Source organism: Haliaeetus albicilla, chromosome W (assembly GCF_947461875.1).
Source record: "Haliaeetus albicilla chromosome W, bHalAlb1.1, whole genome shotgun sequence".
NCBI lineage: Eukaryota > Metazoa > Chordata > Aves > Accipitriformes > Accipitridae > Haliaeetus > Haliaeetus albicilla.
The window spans coordinates 7,307,860-7,323,018 of record NC_091515.1 but is presented as its reverse complement, the minus strand read 5'-3'; positions in this window follow the sequence as shown (position 1 = coordinate 7,323,018).

Below are 15,159 nucleotides of genomic sequence, written 5' to 3'. Positions count from 1 at the left end.
CACATATAAGAATGGGTTTCTTGATGTCACAACAATCTTTTACTGATATCTCTATATTAAAAAATTTTGAGTGGAAACCAGCTGACTGTACCTAAAGTGTCTCATTCAATACCAGAGTTGGTAGGAGTCTCTTCCTGACTTCTTCGGGCTGTTGCTCAGAATCATAATGCTGCGTCACATACCCTCTCAACCTTCTTCTACTCCTTCCAACTCACCTGTCATCTCACTTTGCCCAGTTGTCTAGGCACCACAGAATACTGGAAATAGTTTTGTGGTATTCCTTACATATTTGCATCAAACCCTACACGATCAGATCTGGGAAGTCTGGGGCTGTCTCTGTCTCCTAGAAGAGAAAATAATGGATGAGCCTAAAGAGAGCCAAACAGGGTGATAGATACATATTCAAGACAGAAAAATGTATTATAATTGGATGGACACCAAACTAAAATGACCTGTGGCATAACCAGTGTTATGCCTCCAGGTCCTGATTTCCCAGATCATCTAGACTGGGAAGCTGGCCAGGCCCACCATGATTTCAGTCCTGCTGGATTGCCTGTTTTCCTTCTGTGAAAATCAGCACACAGAAGGGAAGGAAGAGAGTGAAAGCACTGGTACAAATTCAGATCTTGTTCCAGCCGAACGGCAAACTACAGCCAAGATACACATCCTTACGCAGAGCCCAGAAGTGTTCCCACGCCACCTTGTAGAGGCAGAGCCTGTTTGTACCAAATGTACTGTTCATATGAGAAGGCTTAATGTCACTGGCAATGGTCCTTGTAAACCACATACATGAAGAGCTACAATGTACTGATGCACACTGCAAAAATAAGAATTCATAAAACGTAAGGCCAGAGGGGTATATTATAATCTCTGGGATAATGCTGGCTAGGGGACTTCCTGACTTTGATGCTGTTCCAAGTCCGAGAGCACGTCTTTCTGTAGACAAAACAAAAAACATCTAATCTTCATTTAAAGATCTCCACTGAATAAGAATCCACCAGAACCTTAAGCTGCTCTGTTGATTAATTAGCCTCATTGTGTGCTTTTAGACCCTATTTCTTATGTGAATTGGTTTCAAAAAGTGAAGTTACACAAACTAGACAGCAGAGGACTGACCAGCATGAAACATGTTCTCACTTCCTCAGCACCATTCCTTTTTACAGAGCAGGATAGAAGCCCCCAAGCCCTCCTCAGCTCAGAAGGAGACCCAGATGTCCTCCTGCACCTCATGCACGGGCACATCATCAGATGCAATATTGTCACGGATGGAGTGACGCACTTCACTCGTAAGAAGGAAGTAGCAATATGTTTATTGATATAAACCAGCCAATTAACAAAGTTTGGTAGCAAATGCTAACAAGATTCTATAGCAAGGTACACTTGAGTATTTACTGTATAGAGGACAGGGTCAGACACAACTGTGAGGGAGACCCTCCCGTTGAGTCACAAGGTTCAGAATGGATCCCCTCGTGTTCTAAAGTCCTTCTCAGAGAGGAGTCTAGGGGCGGCCGGATCCAGTCCTAGTCCCAGACTTGGTCAGCAGTTTAAGTCTGAAGGAACGTATATGAGCAATCAATCCTTTATATCACTTAGCTGAGATTTCAAAGATTAGCATGCTATTAATCACTTGCTGAGAATCTGTTGCAGCAAGGAATCTCTCAACCTCGAGGAGTAACCTTGAGAGGCATCTCTACTCAGGGGGAGATCCTGGCGTGCAGCCTGCTGCCATGCAGGAGAGCTCAGTGGGCACTGGGCTGTCCTCTATTTATGGAGTAAGTTAATTGACTCATAGTCATATTTGTATACCGACTACAGATGTTAGCTTTTTCCCAAATTTGGCTTGAGTTGGACATTGACCAACACTGTGGTTAGGTGGGCACATTGTTCAAATTAGCCCTTGGCTATCGTGTTGTTACCCGTCTCCCCCAAATCCACTTTGAGCTGGATGCAGCCATCACGACCGGACACATCCATTAAAACTGCCACTGGTGGTTATCACTTGAGCAGCGTTACTGGAAACACAGGTCACGTTGCCAGGAGGGTGAGGGGGACACTAACACAAATATTAACATTTAAAAACTCAGTTGCCACTTCTCTCCTTTCTGAGGATATTCATCTCCTAGCTTCTAAGATAATAATGCAAACAATTAAGTATTAAAGGAAATAAAATATAATAAAAACAATTATTTTCTAGTGTCATTTTAAAATAAAATCTTAATCTAAGCACTTCAACTTTCTGCTTTTATAAACCTGTTGGTTGCCTATAACTTATTTTACCATAATAGCCAGTCAGTCCTTGGTGACAATTCTGTTCTATTCTTTTTTGAGTCCCATCTTTCTGGTTTTTGTTTTTTGGTTGTTTGGGTTTTTTTTCCTCTAGACAATGCAACTCAAAAGTTTTCATGCGTCTCCTTGACAGATACAAACATTATTCCCATTGTGTCCTTACTGAATGAAAAATTTAAAGTGCAGAGCTGGCATTGGAAGATTGACTGGATTCTAAATGAACTTTCTGATACCAAATGTAAAACTAGAGGGAACAGAGCACCAGTAATGAAGTGAAATACAAGGTTAAGTATTGGAAACTAATTAGTGAGTTCATCAGCAACAACTCTTTGATGGTCTGAACTGCTTCCAGAAAGATAAGGATACATTGTTTGAGAAAACAATTAAATCCCATCCCATACTTGCATAGAATTATTTCATATTCACATGCAAATCCAAAGACATGGATACCCTCAAAATACTAATGCCATATATATGCATAGACTGTGTTTGTCCTCTTGTTTACACCACTATGAATCAGAGGTAAATTAACAAGAGGTCTACACTATAAAACTGCTGTGGTACTAAGGAAATTCAGACCATCTATCCCTGTCTTGCATCATCCTTATTATCAGCAGTAACTTATTTGCTATGTACAAGTCCTCATTGTTTTGGATATTGCATGAAAGCTTAACCAGACTCAGAATCTTTTACCAGAAGAATTCAGTCACCCATACAAACAGGTGGACAGTCAGACTATCCATCATCCTTCTACCTATCCAGGTTAACTTTCATTCTACATCCGTGTGACTCCACTGTAGTTTCCAACAGTTTACACAATAAGCTCCATTCCGGTTGTGCTACTTAGGGGCAAAGGACGGGAATCCAAATCCAAATTCTCCATGGGGGATTCCTTGTGTGTCCAGGAATGAGTAGCTGATATAGAGCAAGTAGGACCAGGTCCTTTCTTCCCCTCTCCAACTGAACCTGTTGGCTCAACCTACTGATTAAGGAAGCAGGCTGACAATAAGAAATGTAGTTGATTTTCTAGAGATCAGCGCATGCTAGAGTTGCTTCCTGGCTGTTCCACCCTTCATCTTTATCTGGGACCCCATTAAGGATAAGACCGACGTATTGAATCGGAGTTTGAAGCAGCCAGGATCCCTGCCATCGTGATGATCCTTGGCATACAGGGACAGATATCCCAGCAGGAGTTACTGCTGCTTCAGGCTAATGCTAATAGTGCTGACTGGGTGCCTGCGGCAGCGCACGCTCCTGCAGAGCCCCTGCCCCAGCTGTCACCGCGCAGCAGCGGGGGCCTCAGCCGCCAGGCTCCTGGGCTCACCGAAGTCACCGGGAATTTACTCCCCCGGCTGATTCTCCTCTCTTGATTTAGGAGGAAGCACGGACTCATTGAAGTCACCTTCTCTCGCAAACCTGCTGTTCGCCGCCGCTTTGCGTTTCTGCGTTTCCTGCCCAGGATGGGACCGATGTTTCAGCCGCTCACCTCTCTGGTGCCGCTCAGATCGCATAGGCTGGGGTGTGAGCGAAGAATGGTCTCAAATTCTTCCTTTCAGAGAACAATGGGCTGCAGAAAAGGGTTTATTGTTCCTGGGATAATGCTATGTGATGACTAAATTTGGTGAGGAAATGGCCATCCAAGCATTACTGTAATAATGCAAGCACTCATTTATTTATCCTTTGATGAGGTTCCAAAGAGCCTAATCAAGTTAGAGACTCTTTATTGTTACTTTTCCTAGGCAGGATTTTGACAACTTATTTGATGTTTAAAGCTGAATGGTTTTAACTATTAGTTTGGCTTTTATTTTGTATTTTTTGACTCGGTGAAAAGTGAGACTGACTATAGCCACCTGATTCTGATCTGCAACACATGCTGAAAAAAATTGTGTAGTTTTCTTGCATCCTCTTCACACCTAAGTAATCAAGATGGGCGATTGCATCTGGGGGTAAGACCGTGATTTATATTGACTGGGTTCAAGAGTCTAACTAAGGTGAGACTCTCGTAGAAGTTCACTGTCAAAGTTCCCTATATATTCAGTATGAAGAAGCATGCACCAGCAAGGGAGGATTACAACACTCGGTATTAAATGTCTAAAGTAGCAAATAGCAGGAATCCTCTCTGCCTTGTCCATCTTTCCTCCCAGTCCCATGCCACATCCCTCTGGGAATCAGAAACAGAGTCCCAGACTCTGAAAATCAGAAGAAAATGGTACCACACAAGCAAGTAGGATTTGGGATCAATTTCTGAAGGAGTAGTGGTGTTCCACATGGCTTCTTCCCTTTCCAGAGGAGGTCAGTTGAAGACAGCCCAACATGAGTTACAGGAACTTACTCATCACACTGGCTAGTAAAAAAATCACTAATACTAGAAGAAGTTCCTGAACAAATATGTCTCTGAATAGCAAAGATACCTCTGAATCAGTGCCCTCAGGGCACATCTTCCTGTAGGGCAGTGTCACAGTGCACTCACTGTTTTATGTATATTTTGTGGAAAGCTCAAGGGTAACTTTACCCCCTCTCATATATTGGAAACAATACTTTTTCCATGACTACATGTACAAGTAAAGTCAATACAATTCGGGTCCCGTTTCCTGAATTTCTCTATTAGGCCTTGAGCTGATTCCAGGCAAGCAGCCTCTCAGACCACCTCAGGTGCCGAAACTTTCTAACATATTTCAGTGCACTGATCAATAGGGTTCTTTTTCCCTTCCTAGCCACACAAGCTGCACAAGGTGAAAAAATGTCACTGAATTAATATTTATTTTGCAACATAAAAGAGCCCAGCACTATCTACAAATGTTCTAATTAATTGGGATTAATTTCATGTGCAAAGTTTGGCTCTGAAGGTGTTGATGGAGTAATACATCAAAGAGGCTTCACCTCTGTAAAAAATCAATGCTAAAGTAACCTTGATTACTGTCTCTGTTGATGTCACACATAACACTAATCAGTCATGGTTTGCACTGAACACTACTATGAACAAATATTATTTGTTCTCTTATTGGCATTTTTGAGACCCCAAGATAATATTCACTGCAGCTCTCTAAGAGGAGGTTTTCACCTTAGGGAAATTGTACAGGTTGTTCAGGAGCACATGGTCCGAGAGAAAAATTGAATGAATCCAAAAATCGAAAATAAGGAGACACACACTGCCATGGAACAAGGAGACACCTGCCTTCCTCCCTTTCCTCTCTTCCTTCCCTCCCTGCCTCCTTCCCTGCCTCTCTTCTTCCTTTTCATCTTTGAACTCTTTCTCTTCTCTCTCTCTTTTCTTTTCTTTCCCTTTTCTTCCCCTTTTCTTTCCCTCTCTTCTCGCTTTCTCACCCCAACCCAGAACTAGAAAGTACATTTGAAACAGTGGCAGATTTCTGGGGGGAATGCTTTGCAATACGAGAAGGGGATCTCTAGAGATGCTGGGTCTGAAATACCTGACCTGTGAGGTATCTAAGCCTAATACAACCAAACAAAACCTCAGAATGAAAGCACCTAGCTCACCTTTAATAAGGCTCACTATCGATTTTTGTGATTGTTACTTTTATTCTTCAGAGCAAGCAAACATCTGTCACCCAGCTCCTGCCCTCCTGTCCCCTCCTTTTTGATTATTCTTAATACATTTCAGGCCCTTAGGAGTCCCTCCTCTCACCCTTCAAGTTTCTGTAACTCACTCAATCCCATTTATTTCAGTGTGGTGAGTTCATGCTGCTTCAAGCACCCCCTGAAAACAATTTCTGTATTTATATTGGCTTCAGGGCATCTTGGATCAAGCTTTCAAGTACTATTAGGAATGGATCCCCATCTTACCTGGAATCTCCACCAGGTGCCTCTTGACTGAGATTGTATTTAAGTGACAGTTCTCCCACCCTGGTCCTTCTTGGCAGGCTGCATGATGAGACAGTGGGGCTGAATCCACATGATGCTACAAGCACTCTTTGTGGTTTGTCCCACAGTCCTGTTCCCCTGGTTGTCCACACCGAAGAGCGGTGTGGTTTCATCCATGACTTCTCCTCCTCCTTGCCAAAAACTGGGCAGGGAGGGGGACAGTGCACAAACAGGTGTCCTTCCAGCACGGGTTCAAGCTCAAATAAAATGCACATGTGACTAGTGGGATTCCAAAACAAATCTGTTGTTATATAGGGAAATCTTCAGTGGATCAAAGTTCTGAGTTATTCAACCTCTACTCACATCCCATCTTCCTTTTTTCCCCCCACATATTCTCTGCGTACATACCCCCAGGGATAAAACCCAGTTTATACATTTTTGTCATGAGAACAAATGACAGAGCAGAGAAGTTTGCGATGGTTTCTTATATTTTTCTAGTTTAGATAGAATAAATTAGCTCAAGACAGAAAAATATCTTAAGATGCTTCTGTCACAGAAACAGTCAAGCATGACTTATGGATTTCAGCTGATGGAAAATATGTTAAAAAATTCATCCCAATTTTTAGATACAGTCTGAATAGCAAGTGTTTATTTACCAGTTGGAAAACAGGGCTTTAGATCTTCTATACTGGTTCTGCTTAGTATAGCAGATGGTACCCCTATCGTGCAACGCTGATTTCAAAGCCACATTGAGACAACCTCCTTATTTCAATCCATGCTACATCTGTCCCTGAATAGGATGAATTAACCACAAACATGCAAAGAATGAAAACAAATCTTATACCAAAATTGAGTGGATATGAAAAATATAGGCACTCAAAATGTGCCAGATTCCTTTATTTAGAATAAAGGATGGCGTTACAGTCTCTTATTTTGTCAAGTACTCTTTCTTGGTGAGGAGGAAAGGGTTGGTTTTCACATTTAATTTTGAGTTGTGAACTATGGTCATTTCCCTTGCCTTTGTCAAAACACTAGACAGCAGTGGGGAAAAAACGAAGGGTTGGTAAAGGTAGGGGAAAATAAAGCGCTTGTTGATGTTCTCGGGATCCAAGGCGACTGGTCAGTCACGGATGGATGCTTTGGGCTGGCAGCCTGGACACAGCAGATGTTGCTCTGGACCCTGGCTCACTTCCCAGGTCTGAGATGTCATCTGGCTCATCTAGTCAGGCCCCTTTTCTTTACCAGTCTTTTTCAGACTGGGCAGAGCTAGACAGGCTGTCTCCTCTCATCACGCTGATAACTGTGCAGTACAGTAGATCTCAGAGTCAGATGAAAAGCAAAGAAAAACACAAACACGCACACACAAAAGGAGCAAAATGGTTGGGAAGGAATCAGAAAAGAAGGAAAGAGAAAGTTCACTTCTTTGTTGATTCAGTGGTAAATATCCATACTGTGTCACTGAAGTTATAATCTTTATGAAGATGTGGTGATGCATGAGGCTAAGAGCGACTAGAAAAAAATGGGGATTTTATTTTGGCCCACCCAAAGGAATTTTCCATATCCCTTTAATGCATGCTTTTTCACAAAGAAGTCAATGAATGGACGAGCTCTCCAAATTAAAAACACTACCCGATATATTAATTTTAGTCTAATTTTTTACCTTTTTGTTTGTTCATTTGTTTGTTTGTTTGTTCCAGTCTTCCAATTTCACTTCTGCATTTTTTGTCAGCCCCCCACCCCCCCATTTGCTGGGATAAGAGAATTTACTGCTTTTTAGACTAATGCCTCTTTTCTGACAGATAAGATTACTTTAGGGGAGGCCTGTTGAACCACCAGTGTTACAACACCTCCTCTATTGTGTCAGTGCTTGACTGATCCCTTGATTGCTTTGGGATCAATTAAAATTGTTTTGCTTCCTTGCCCTGGGAAGGTAAAGCAGTAAGAACTTGGAGACAGCACCCACACAAAGCTCCACACTTAAAGGCTGATTTCTGTGATATACAATTTTATTCTCAAATCCCCGCAGATGTTTTCCAGCTGAACAAGATTTGAACAGAAACGATCTGTAGCGAGAGAAAAGAAGTGCAATTTGGAAAACTCCTTCGTACCAGTTTCTGAGAATTTTTCTAATTTTTCAAGCATCCTAAAGGTGGTAAAACTTCACTTGTGGTCTGACTTATTGCCATAAAAATGGAAAAAGTTAACAGTATGCAAGGTGACATGGTAACAGACCTGATGCTGCATAGGCTTCTCGAAGAGCAAAACTGCATTCAGATGCCAACAGGGACCAAGCATTAAACCTTCAACCTATTCCTTGGTGAGAAAAGAATAAATCTTTTTTGCCTTGCAGGTAAGTGAATGTTCCTTTTTGTCTGTGGCTAGGCAGTTTAGCTGCTTTGGGGTTTTGGCTTGCAAAGCTCTGTCTGGGGCAGCATGCAGTCAGTAGGCAGCAGCCTTGCAACTTCAAAGTGAGCCCAACTTCTCAACCAGCTTATAGACAGTTGGACCATAAGCTTAAAAATAGGCTGAACTTGAACAGGAGTCTTAGAAAATCAAGTTGGCAGGACTTAAGGGAATCAACAAAGGCTGATAAAAGAAAGATTTGGGATTTTTTTTGTTGTTGTTCTAGGGGTTTTGTTTGTTTTCTATGGATCTCTGTGGGGGGAATTCTGTTTGCTGGCATTCTTCTGCCTTTAAAATTGTGGACAAGAAAGAAAAACTGGTAATGGTGTCTGAAATAGCAATGGGCATAATAACAGCAAAGGGTGACTGGGAAAATGACTTGCTGCAGAAGTTTCAGGGCATGTGTTATGTTCAAATAGTTACTTAAATAAAGTTAGAATTTTTCTTGGAGCTTGAGATGTAGGTGGACATGAGCATAGCAGGAAATGGAGGATACAAGTAAGATAAAAAAAAGAAGTCAAAAGTGAAGAGAAGGGCTCATGGCATCTAATTTCAGGTGTTTACAAAGTAGATATCACCATCAGAACCAGTCATTCTAGGTTCTTTCCACAGGCAATAAGAATAGGCACTTGGAGCATAATCCACCAGACTTCTGTTAAATATCTCTTTTAGGACAAGATGCATGATACCCTTTAAAAATGCTTGGTTCCTTTCACAGACTATAACAAGAATTTCAGATGTTTGTCTCAGCTGTGTACATGCACAATGAAAACATCAGCAGCTAGATGAATCCCACCTTACTGAAGAATTTGACTGGGAAGGCAAACTCACTGAGCAGCACTACATTAGTGATTTAGTGCAAAGGAGAGATGCTTTTTGAGTGAATTTGCTTGGCATCTAAACTGGGAGTCCTATGGAACCAAACTCTAGTGCCCAGCTGGTGTAGGCAAAAAATTGTTTCCCTCTCAAGGCAACTGAAGCTGAAGTCACACAGCAGGACACCATCTGAAGCGCAGCACGTGCGAGGTCCTCCAAAAGTGAGCTCTGTGTATGTGTGCGGAGTGTGTGATTGGCAGCTGGCACAGGCTTCATTGACAGTAGACACACGATGTGGACATGCGGTCTCAAGACCATAATAAATCACAGCGCATCAAGTTTCAGTCCTTCTCTCTTCACAGCACAGCAGTAATGTTATACCATGTAAGGTAAACATAACCATAGAAAACCCTGAACAAAAAAGACAAGGCAGAGACATACACATATATGTAATGTAGCGCAGGGTCAGGGACTATAATTCTCTGAATTCTCGCACATTTACCCTGTGTAACTTTGCATTAAATCCCATTCTGTATTGAATATGCAATGTTCAATGTAACTGCAAATCATGAATAGAAGATCCAGATCGTCCTAAAAGCATCATTCTCTGTATCTATTTATAATCAACGAACAGTATCATAAGCACAGAGATATCATCTACATGCCAAGACTTTGTGGCATTTGCACAATAATTTCAATGATTTCCACAAATACAAATGTTTGACAAACATATGAAGTAGTGTTCATCTCCACATGCACAAGGGACACGACAATGATTTCCAGATGCCCAGCTGGAATTACTGCTCCTGCTTCAACTAGGCTGCCAAACACTTCTCTAATCCTGTGCACTTACTGGAAACAATAATAATATTGAAATACCCTTGAAGTCAGCAGTCATAAATTGATTGAATATGAATTAAATGGAAAATAAGAAAAAGCAGGTCTTCAGCTGGGTTACTCAATTTCAAAAGGGAAAACTTTGACAAATTACATGAACAAGCAAGTGAAGTCAATGGAAGCAAAGAGTTCAGGGGCTTGCAGTGTGACAGATTCCTCCAAACTCTTTAAGTCAGCAGTGAAAAGTTATCTGAAACTTGCACATCAAGCAAGTGAGAACAAAACTTTCAGGAAAGGTTTCCAAATGTATTTGGATGTATAGCCACCTCGAAAAGGACATTAAGAGTAAGCATAAAGCCTACGAGAAATCGAGGGAAAAAAAAGATTGATCAGCAAATAAAGGTACACCTCAGAGGTCATGAAGTGTAGAAATAATGTAAGAATTGCCAACAGCCAAGCTGAGTTAGGCCTTTCAAAGTGTATTAAAACAAATAACAAAAAAGCTCTTCAGTCACATAAATAAAAAAAAGAACAGCAGAAGTAGGAACGGTAGCATATGCAGCAAGGTTGGGTAGAGATAAGGTAGTATACGTCTGGTTCTAAGTATTTTGGCTCATTTTCCAATAAAGGATCATTGAACAAGCAGGAGAGATGATGAAAATTATATTTATATACAAGAGAAAAGCAAACAATACTTTATATAACCAAGTAAATAAATAAATAAAATCATTAATTAATAAATTACAGGCTTTCTGAATTGTAAATTAACCCCTATCAGGTACGTATTCTAACTACAGACTAACATTACTAAAGAGTAACAGTTGTTCTCTCATTTTATCATGTATAAATTATCTGCTCCTCAGCGACAAAACTTCAAAGGCATGAGAAGATATCGCCTATCTTACCCATCTCCCATCTAACATAGTTCATGTTTACACTGGGAATTAAGAGAGATGATGAGATTTATACTTCTCTTGGCACAAAGGGACAGTATTGCTGAGACAGAGCAGATGGAGTTCACCTCTGACTAACTTGGAGGAGATAAGGTTTGCCACGTCTTTCTGCTCATCCTGGCCCAATCAACGGGTGCTCAGTTAAGCTCAATTTTTTTATCATATCATTGGGTTTAAATTTGAGTCCCTGGATTCTGCCTGTGAAGTTGTTCTATAAAAGGTGGGGCAATTGCATCTTCTCTTTCTTGTGCTCCTAACTTTTCTCAGGGCAGGGGTTCTGGCTGTCACAGGCAATGTGTTCCTTACTCACTATGGAAACTGAGGAAAAAGACTTGCAGACTGCTCATTTTCTTCAGCCTTTCCCTTTTGGCTAGTTCTGTGTACTCAAGAACTGACATTCGGGTTTCTCAGTGTTACATGTGTTGAGGGCACCTGATGCCAGTTTGAGGTACTAATTCTCGTGTTCTGCGTAGTGAATTAGGTATAGCACACAGCTGGCAAGCAGACAGCACTCCACTAATATTTACATAAATAGACCTTTATGCAATAATCAGAATCCGGGACTTCCTACTCAAGTATCCTAAATTTCACATTGCCTAGACACGCTCTGTCTCTGACCCAACAAATCTGGCTTTCTTTTTGCCATTGTGGCACAGCATGACTGAAAAAAACAGAACAATGCATCAACTCACCAAGGAGATTAGAGATATAGGCTTGAATTAAGTAAGTCAGATGGAAATTTAAAAGATCATGTCTTAAATCAGACCTCTCATTTCTTGCATGAATATTGCAGCAGATAAGGGATGAGGCATCACCGCTGGCCTAAGCCTGCTAACTTTGTTCAGACTACAGAGTTGTAGATTAGAGTCCACCAGGAATCTTAGCCAGGACAGTACTTTGTTTCTGGTGCAAATTAAATATGCAGACTGAAAAATTTCATAAAAAAAAAAATGTTCAAGCACATGCAACTCATGCAACTTTTCAAGACAGAACTATCTGAAGACTGTGGAAGCCTCTTATTTTATTTTGGGAGGGGTTCATCTGAGTGAAAAGTAGGTATAATATCTTCGTCTGGAGATGTAACACTATGCAGGACAAGGAGATAGACTGCTGTTTGGATAATTAAAAAAAAAAGAAAGAAAACATGAGCTTCTATTACTGAATAAGATATGGAAAATAAAAAAAAAAATTCAAATTCTTGTTCATAAAAGTGCAAGGATCATATGCTTTAAATAATAGATTTCTTGTTTGCAATTCTTTTTGTTTTGTTTTGTTTTGCTTTATAATAAAGATTACTACCAGCAGGACATTAAAATATATTATGAAAGATTTATACATTCATTAATTCCATGGCAAAGGTCATTTATATCACTGGGTAAAGACAATGAGAAATGCTTTTCTTGTGAAACAAGGGTTCTTAATGAGACCACCTACTCCTTTCTTCCCTGCTGAAACCAGTTAGATGTATCAATTATTTGTTTTAATAGGAAGAGCTGTATACTACTCAAAGAAGGGATGTAAGCCAAGCATTTTTATGTGCAGAATTACTATAAGGGGAACTGTGTTTAAGATACTAATCTGTAAGAGGAAGGGGCAACCTTGTTCTGGGTAGGAATTAGTCAGCTTGATTCTGCGGACTTCAGTAGAGCTCCATCAAGTTTTGTGTTTCTGGAGTTTCAGCACGGATAAGGAAACTGCTTACGTGTCTAAAACAAGCAGGTTTTGGTGAGACTTTCTAATGTGCTCAGATCTCTAACTGTTGCTTTGAATCTATTTGTGGTCTAGCGCTTTGGAAAACCCAAGGAGACACCTCTTTGCACTGTTAAGTAACTAAATACTTTTGTTGCATTTCAGCTATCGGGTCCTCTGGACAAGAAAGACGTAGACGTGGTGGAGCAGGTCCAGAGGAAGGCCACAAAAATGATCAGAGGGATGGACACCTCTCCTATGGGGACAGGCTGAGAGAGTTGGGGTTGTTCAGCCTGGAGAAGAGAAGGTTCCAGGGACACCTGTCTGTGGCCTTTCAATACTTAAAGGGGGCTTGGAAGAAAGATGGAGACAGAGTTTTTAGTAGGGCCTGTAACGATAGGACAAGGGGTAATGGTTTTAAATTGAAAGAGGGTAGTTTTAGATTGGATGTAAGGAAGAAATTTTTTATTATGAGGGTAGTGAGACACTGGAACAGGTTACCCAGAGAAGTTGTGGAAGTGTTTAAGGCCAGGTTGGATGGGGCTTTGAGCAACCTGGTCTAGTGGAAGGTGTCCCTGCACACAGCAGGGGGATTGGAACTAGATGATCTTGAAGATCCCTTCCAACCCAAACCATTTTATGATTCTATAAGTTACCAGGAAAGTGATTTTTTTAAGGCAGGAATGTTTTTTTTTTTAAAAAAAAAGGTTGGTTCATCCTTTTTTTTCCCTGTCCCTTCCCACAACCATGTTGTCTTTCCTCCTGGAACTAATCAGGTTATGCGGGGAAGTCTGCATAACAAAGATCACAATCTGGTGATCTATTCTTTCAAAGCTGTTGAGTCGTTGCTGGATCATTTCACTGCAGTGACTACCTTCTAGCTAAAGGAAAACCATCTTGGATTTACATTGGATGTGTCAACTAATTTGAGCAAAAGTCCTCTGAAGAGAGGTACTGGTTTTGGGACCCGACATCATGATTCTTGCACCTGCAAATGGTGACAGCAGAGCTTACATTTATGTGTAAAAAGAAATTATGCCCAAGTGTGATTATGAGTAGAATTAGAATCAGGCATGATAAAAAGTTCTTTCGTGAACATCTTCTTAGCCTTGTTTTTTATTAAAGAATGGAATAAACGTATAGTCCCTTGGCTGAGAAAAGAACTGACCAGTTTCTAAGTAAGTCAGTGTTCCTCTGCTAAGATGAGAAATGCTTAAGGAAACCACCCAAACTCTGCAAACAGAGAGATGACTGAGAGCTGGCTCTACTCCGGAGTGTGCACAGCAAACACCCAGGAATTGCCTGCCTTTTGGAGGCTGCAGTGACATTTGAAGAGTTAACAGCATGCATCTCAGGCTTCAGGCAAATGAGACTTCCACCTCACCGCAGCATATTGGTCAGACACATGCCCCCTGCCCTCCCTTAAAACTACAGAGACATGACATTTTAACTTGAACAAGCAAGCCATCCATAGAAAATAACACCATGACAACTGTCTGTTGAAGCTGCCTCCCTGGGTGTGAGATCCTTATCGCCTGAGCATACATCATCACTTAACAAAACAAATGTGCTTCAGAAGCTGGTGGGCTTTTAGCACAACTTTGAAACTACTTTCTTTGTGGAGCTCTCGGTGAACTGCCTGCTGATAGGCGTTATTTAAAATGCTGGTGACATCAAGATAGAAAGACTATAGTTACTGCTGAAGCCACAAATAGGAAAAGAAAGGAATGTGAAAATTCAGCTTAGCTGTTATCCTCTAGGACTCGTGTGGTTCTCTTGTGTGTGAGTGTGCTTTTTGTTTGTCTTTGCGTTATTGCCTGTAAATAACAGAGATTTCTTTCTTTCTTTTCTAGTTCTTTTCCATCAGCAGGATGCTATTCTCTCCTTCAGAACAATGAAGGGTCTGAACCTGGAAATGTGCGCAAGAACTTAACTTTAATACTCAGGGGAATAGTCCCACTGAAAGCAATAAGAGTATTTATTACTCGATCATGAGTTCTACTGAAATACATTCCTTCAAAGTGATAGTTCATTCCCTGATCATTTCACTCATTGAAGCAATGTTAGAGCTTTAAAATTAACATTTAAATAAACAGAAATAAAGATTTTGCATTGCTGCTTTTAAAACCACAATATTTTAGACCAACATTGTGATAGAAAAAAAAAATAAAACAATGTATTGTGGGCATGAAATTTCTTTTGAGTCTGTCCCTTTAACAGATTTTGCTTGTCCTTTTAACTCACAGTCGATACAGTGTACAGCTTTCATTGTGAAATTAAATTCACAATGTTTCATGCAACATGATTATTCCTTTGCCACCAACTAATTATCTAAAAAACAAAACAGAACAATAAA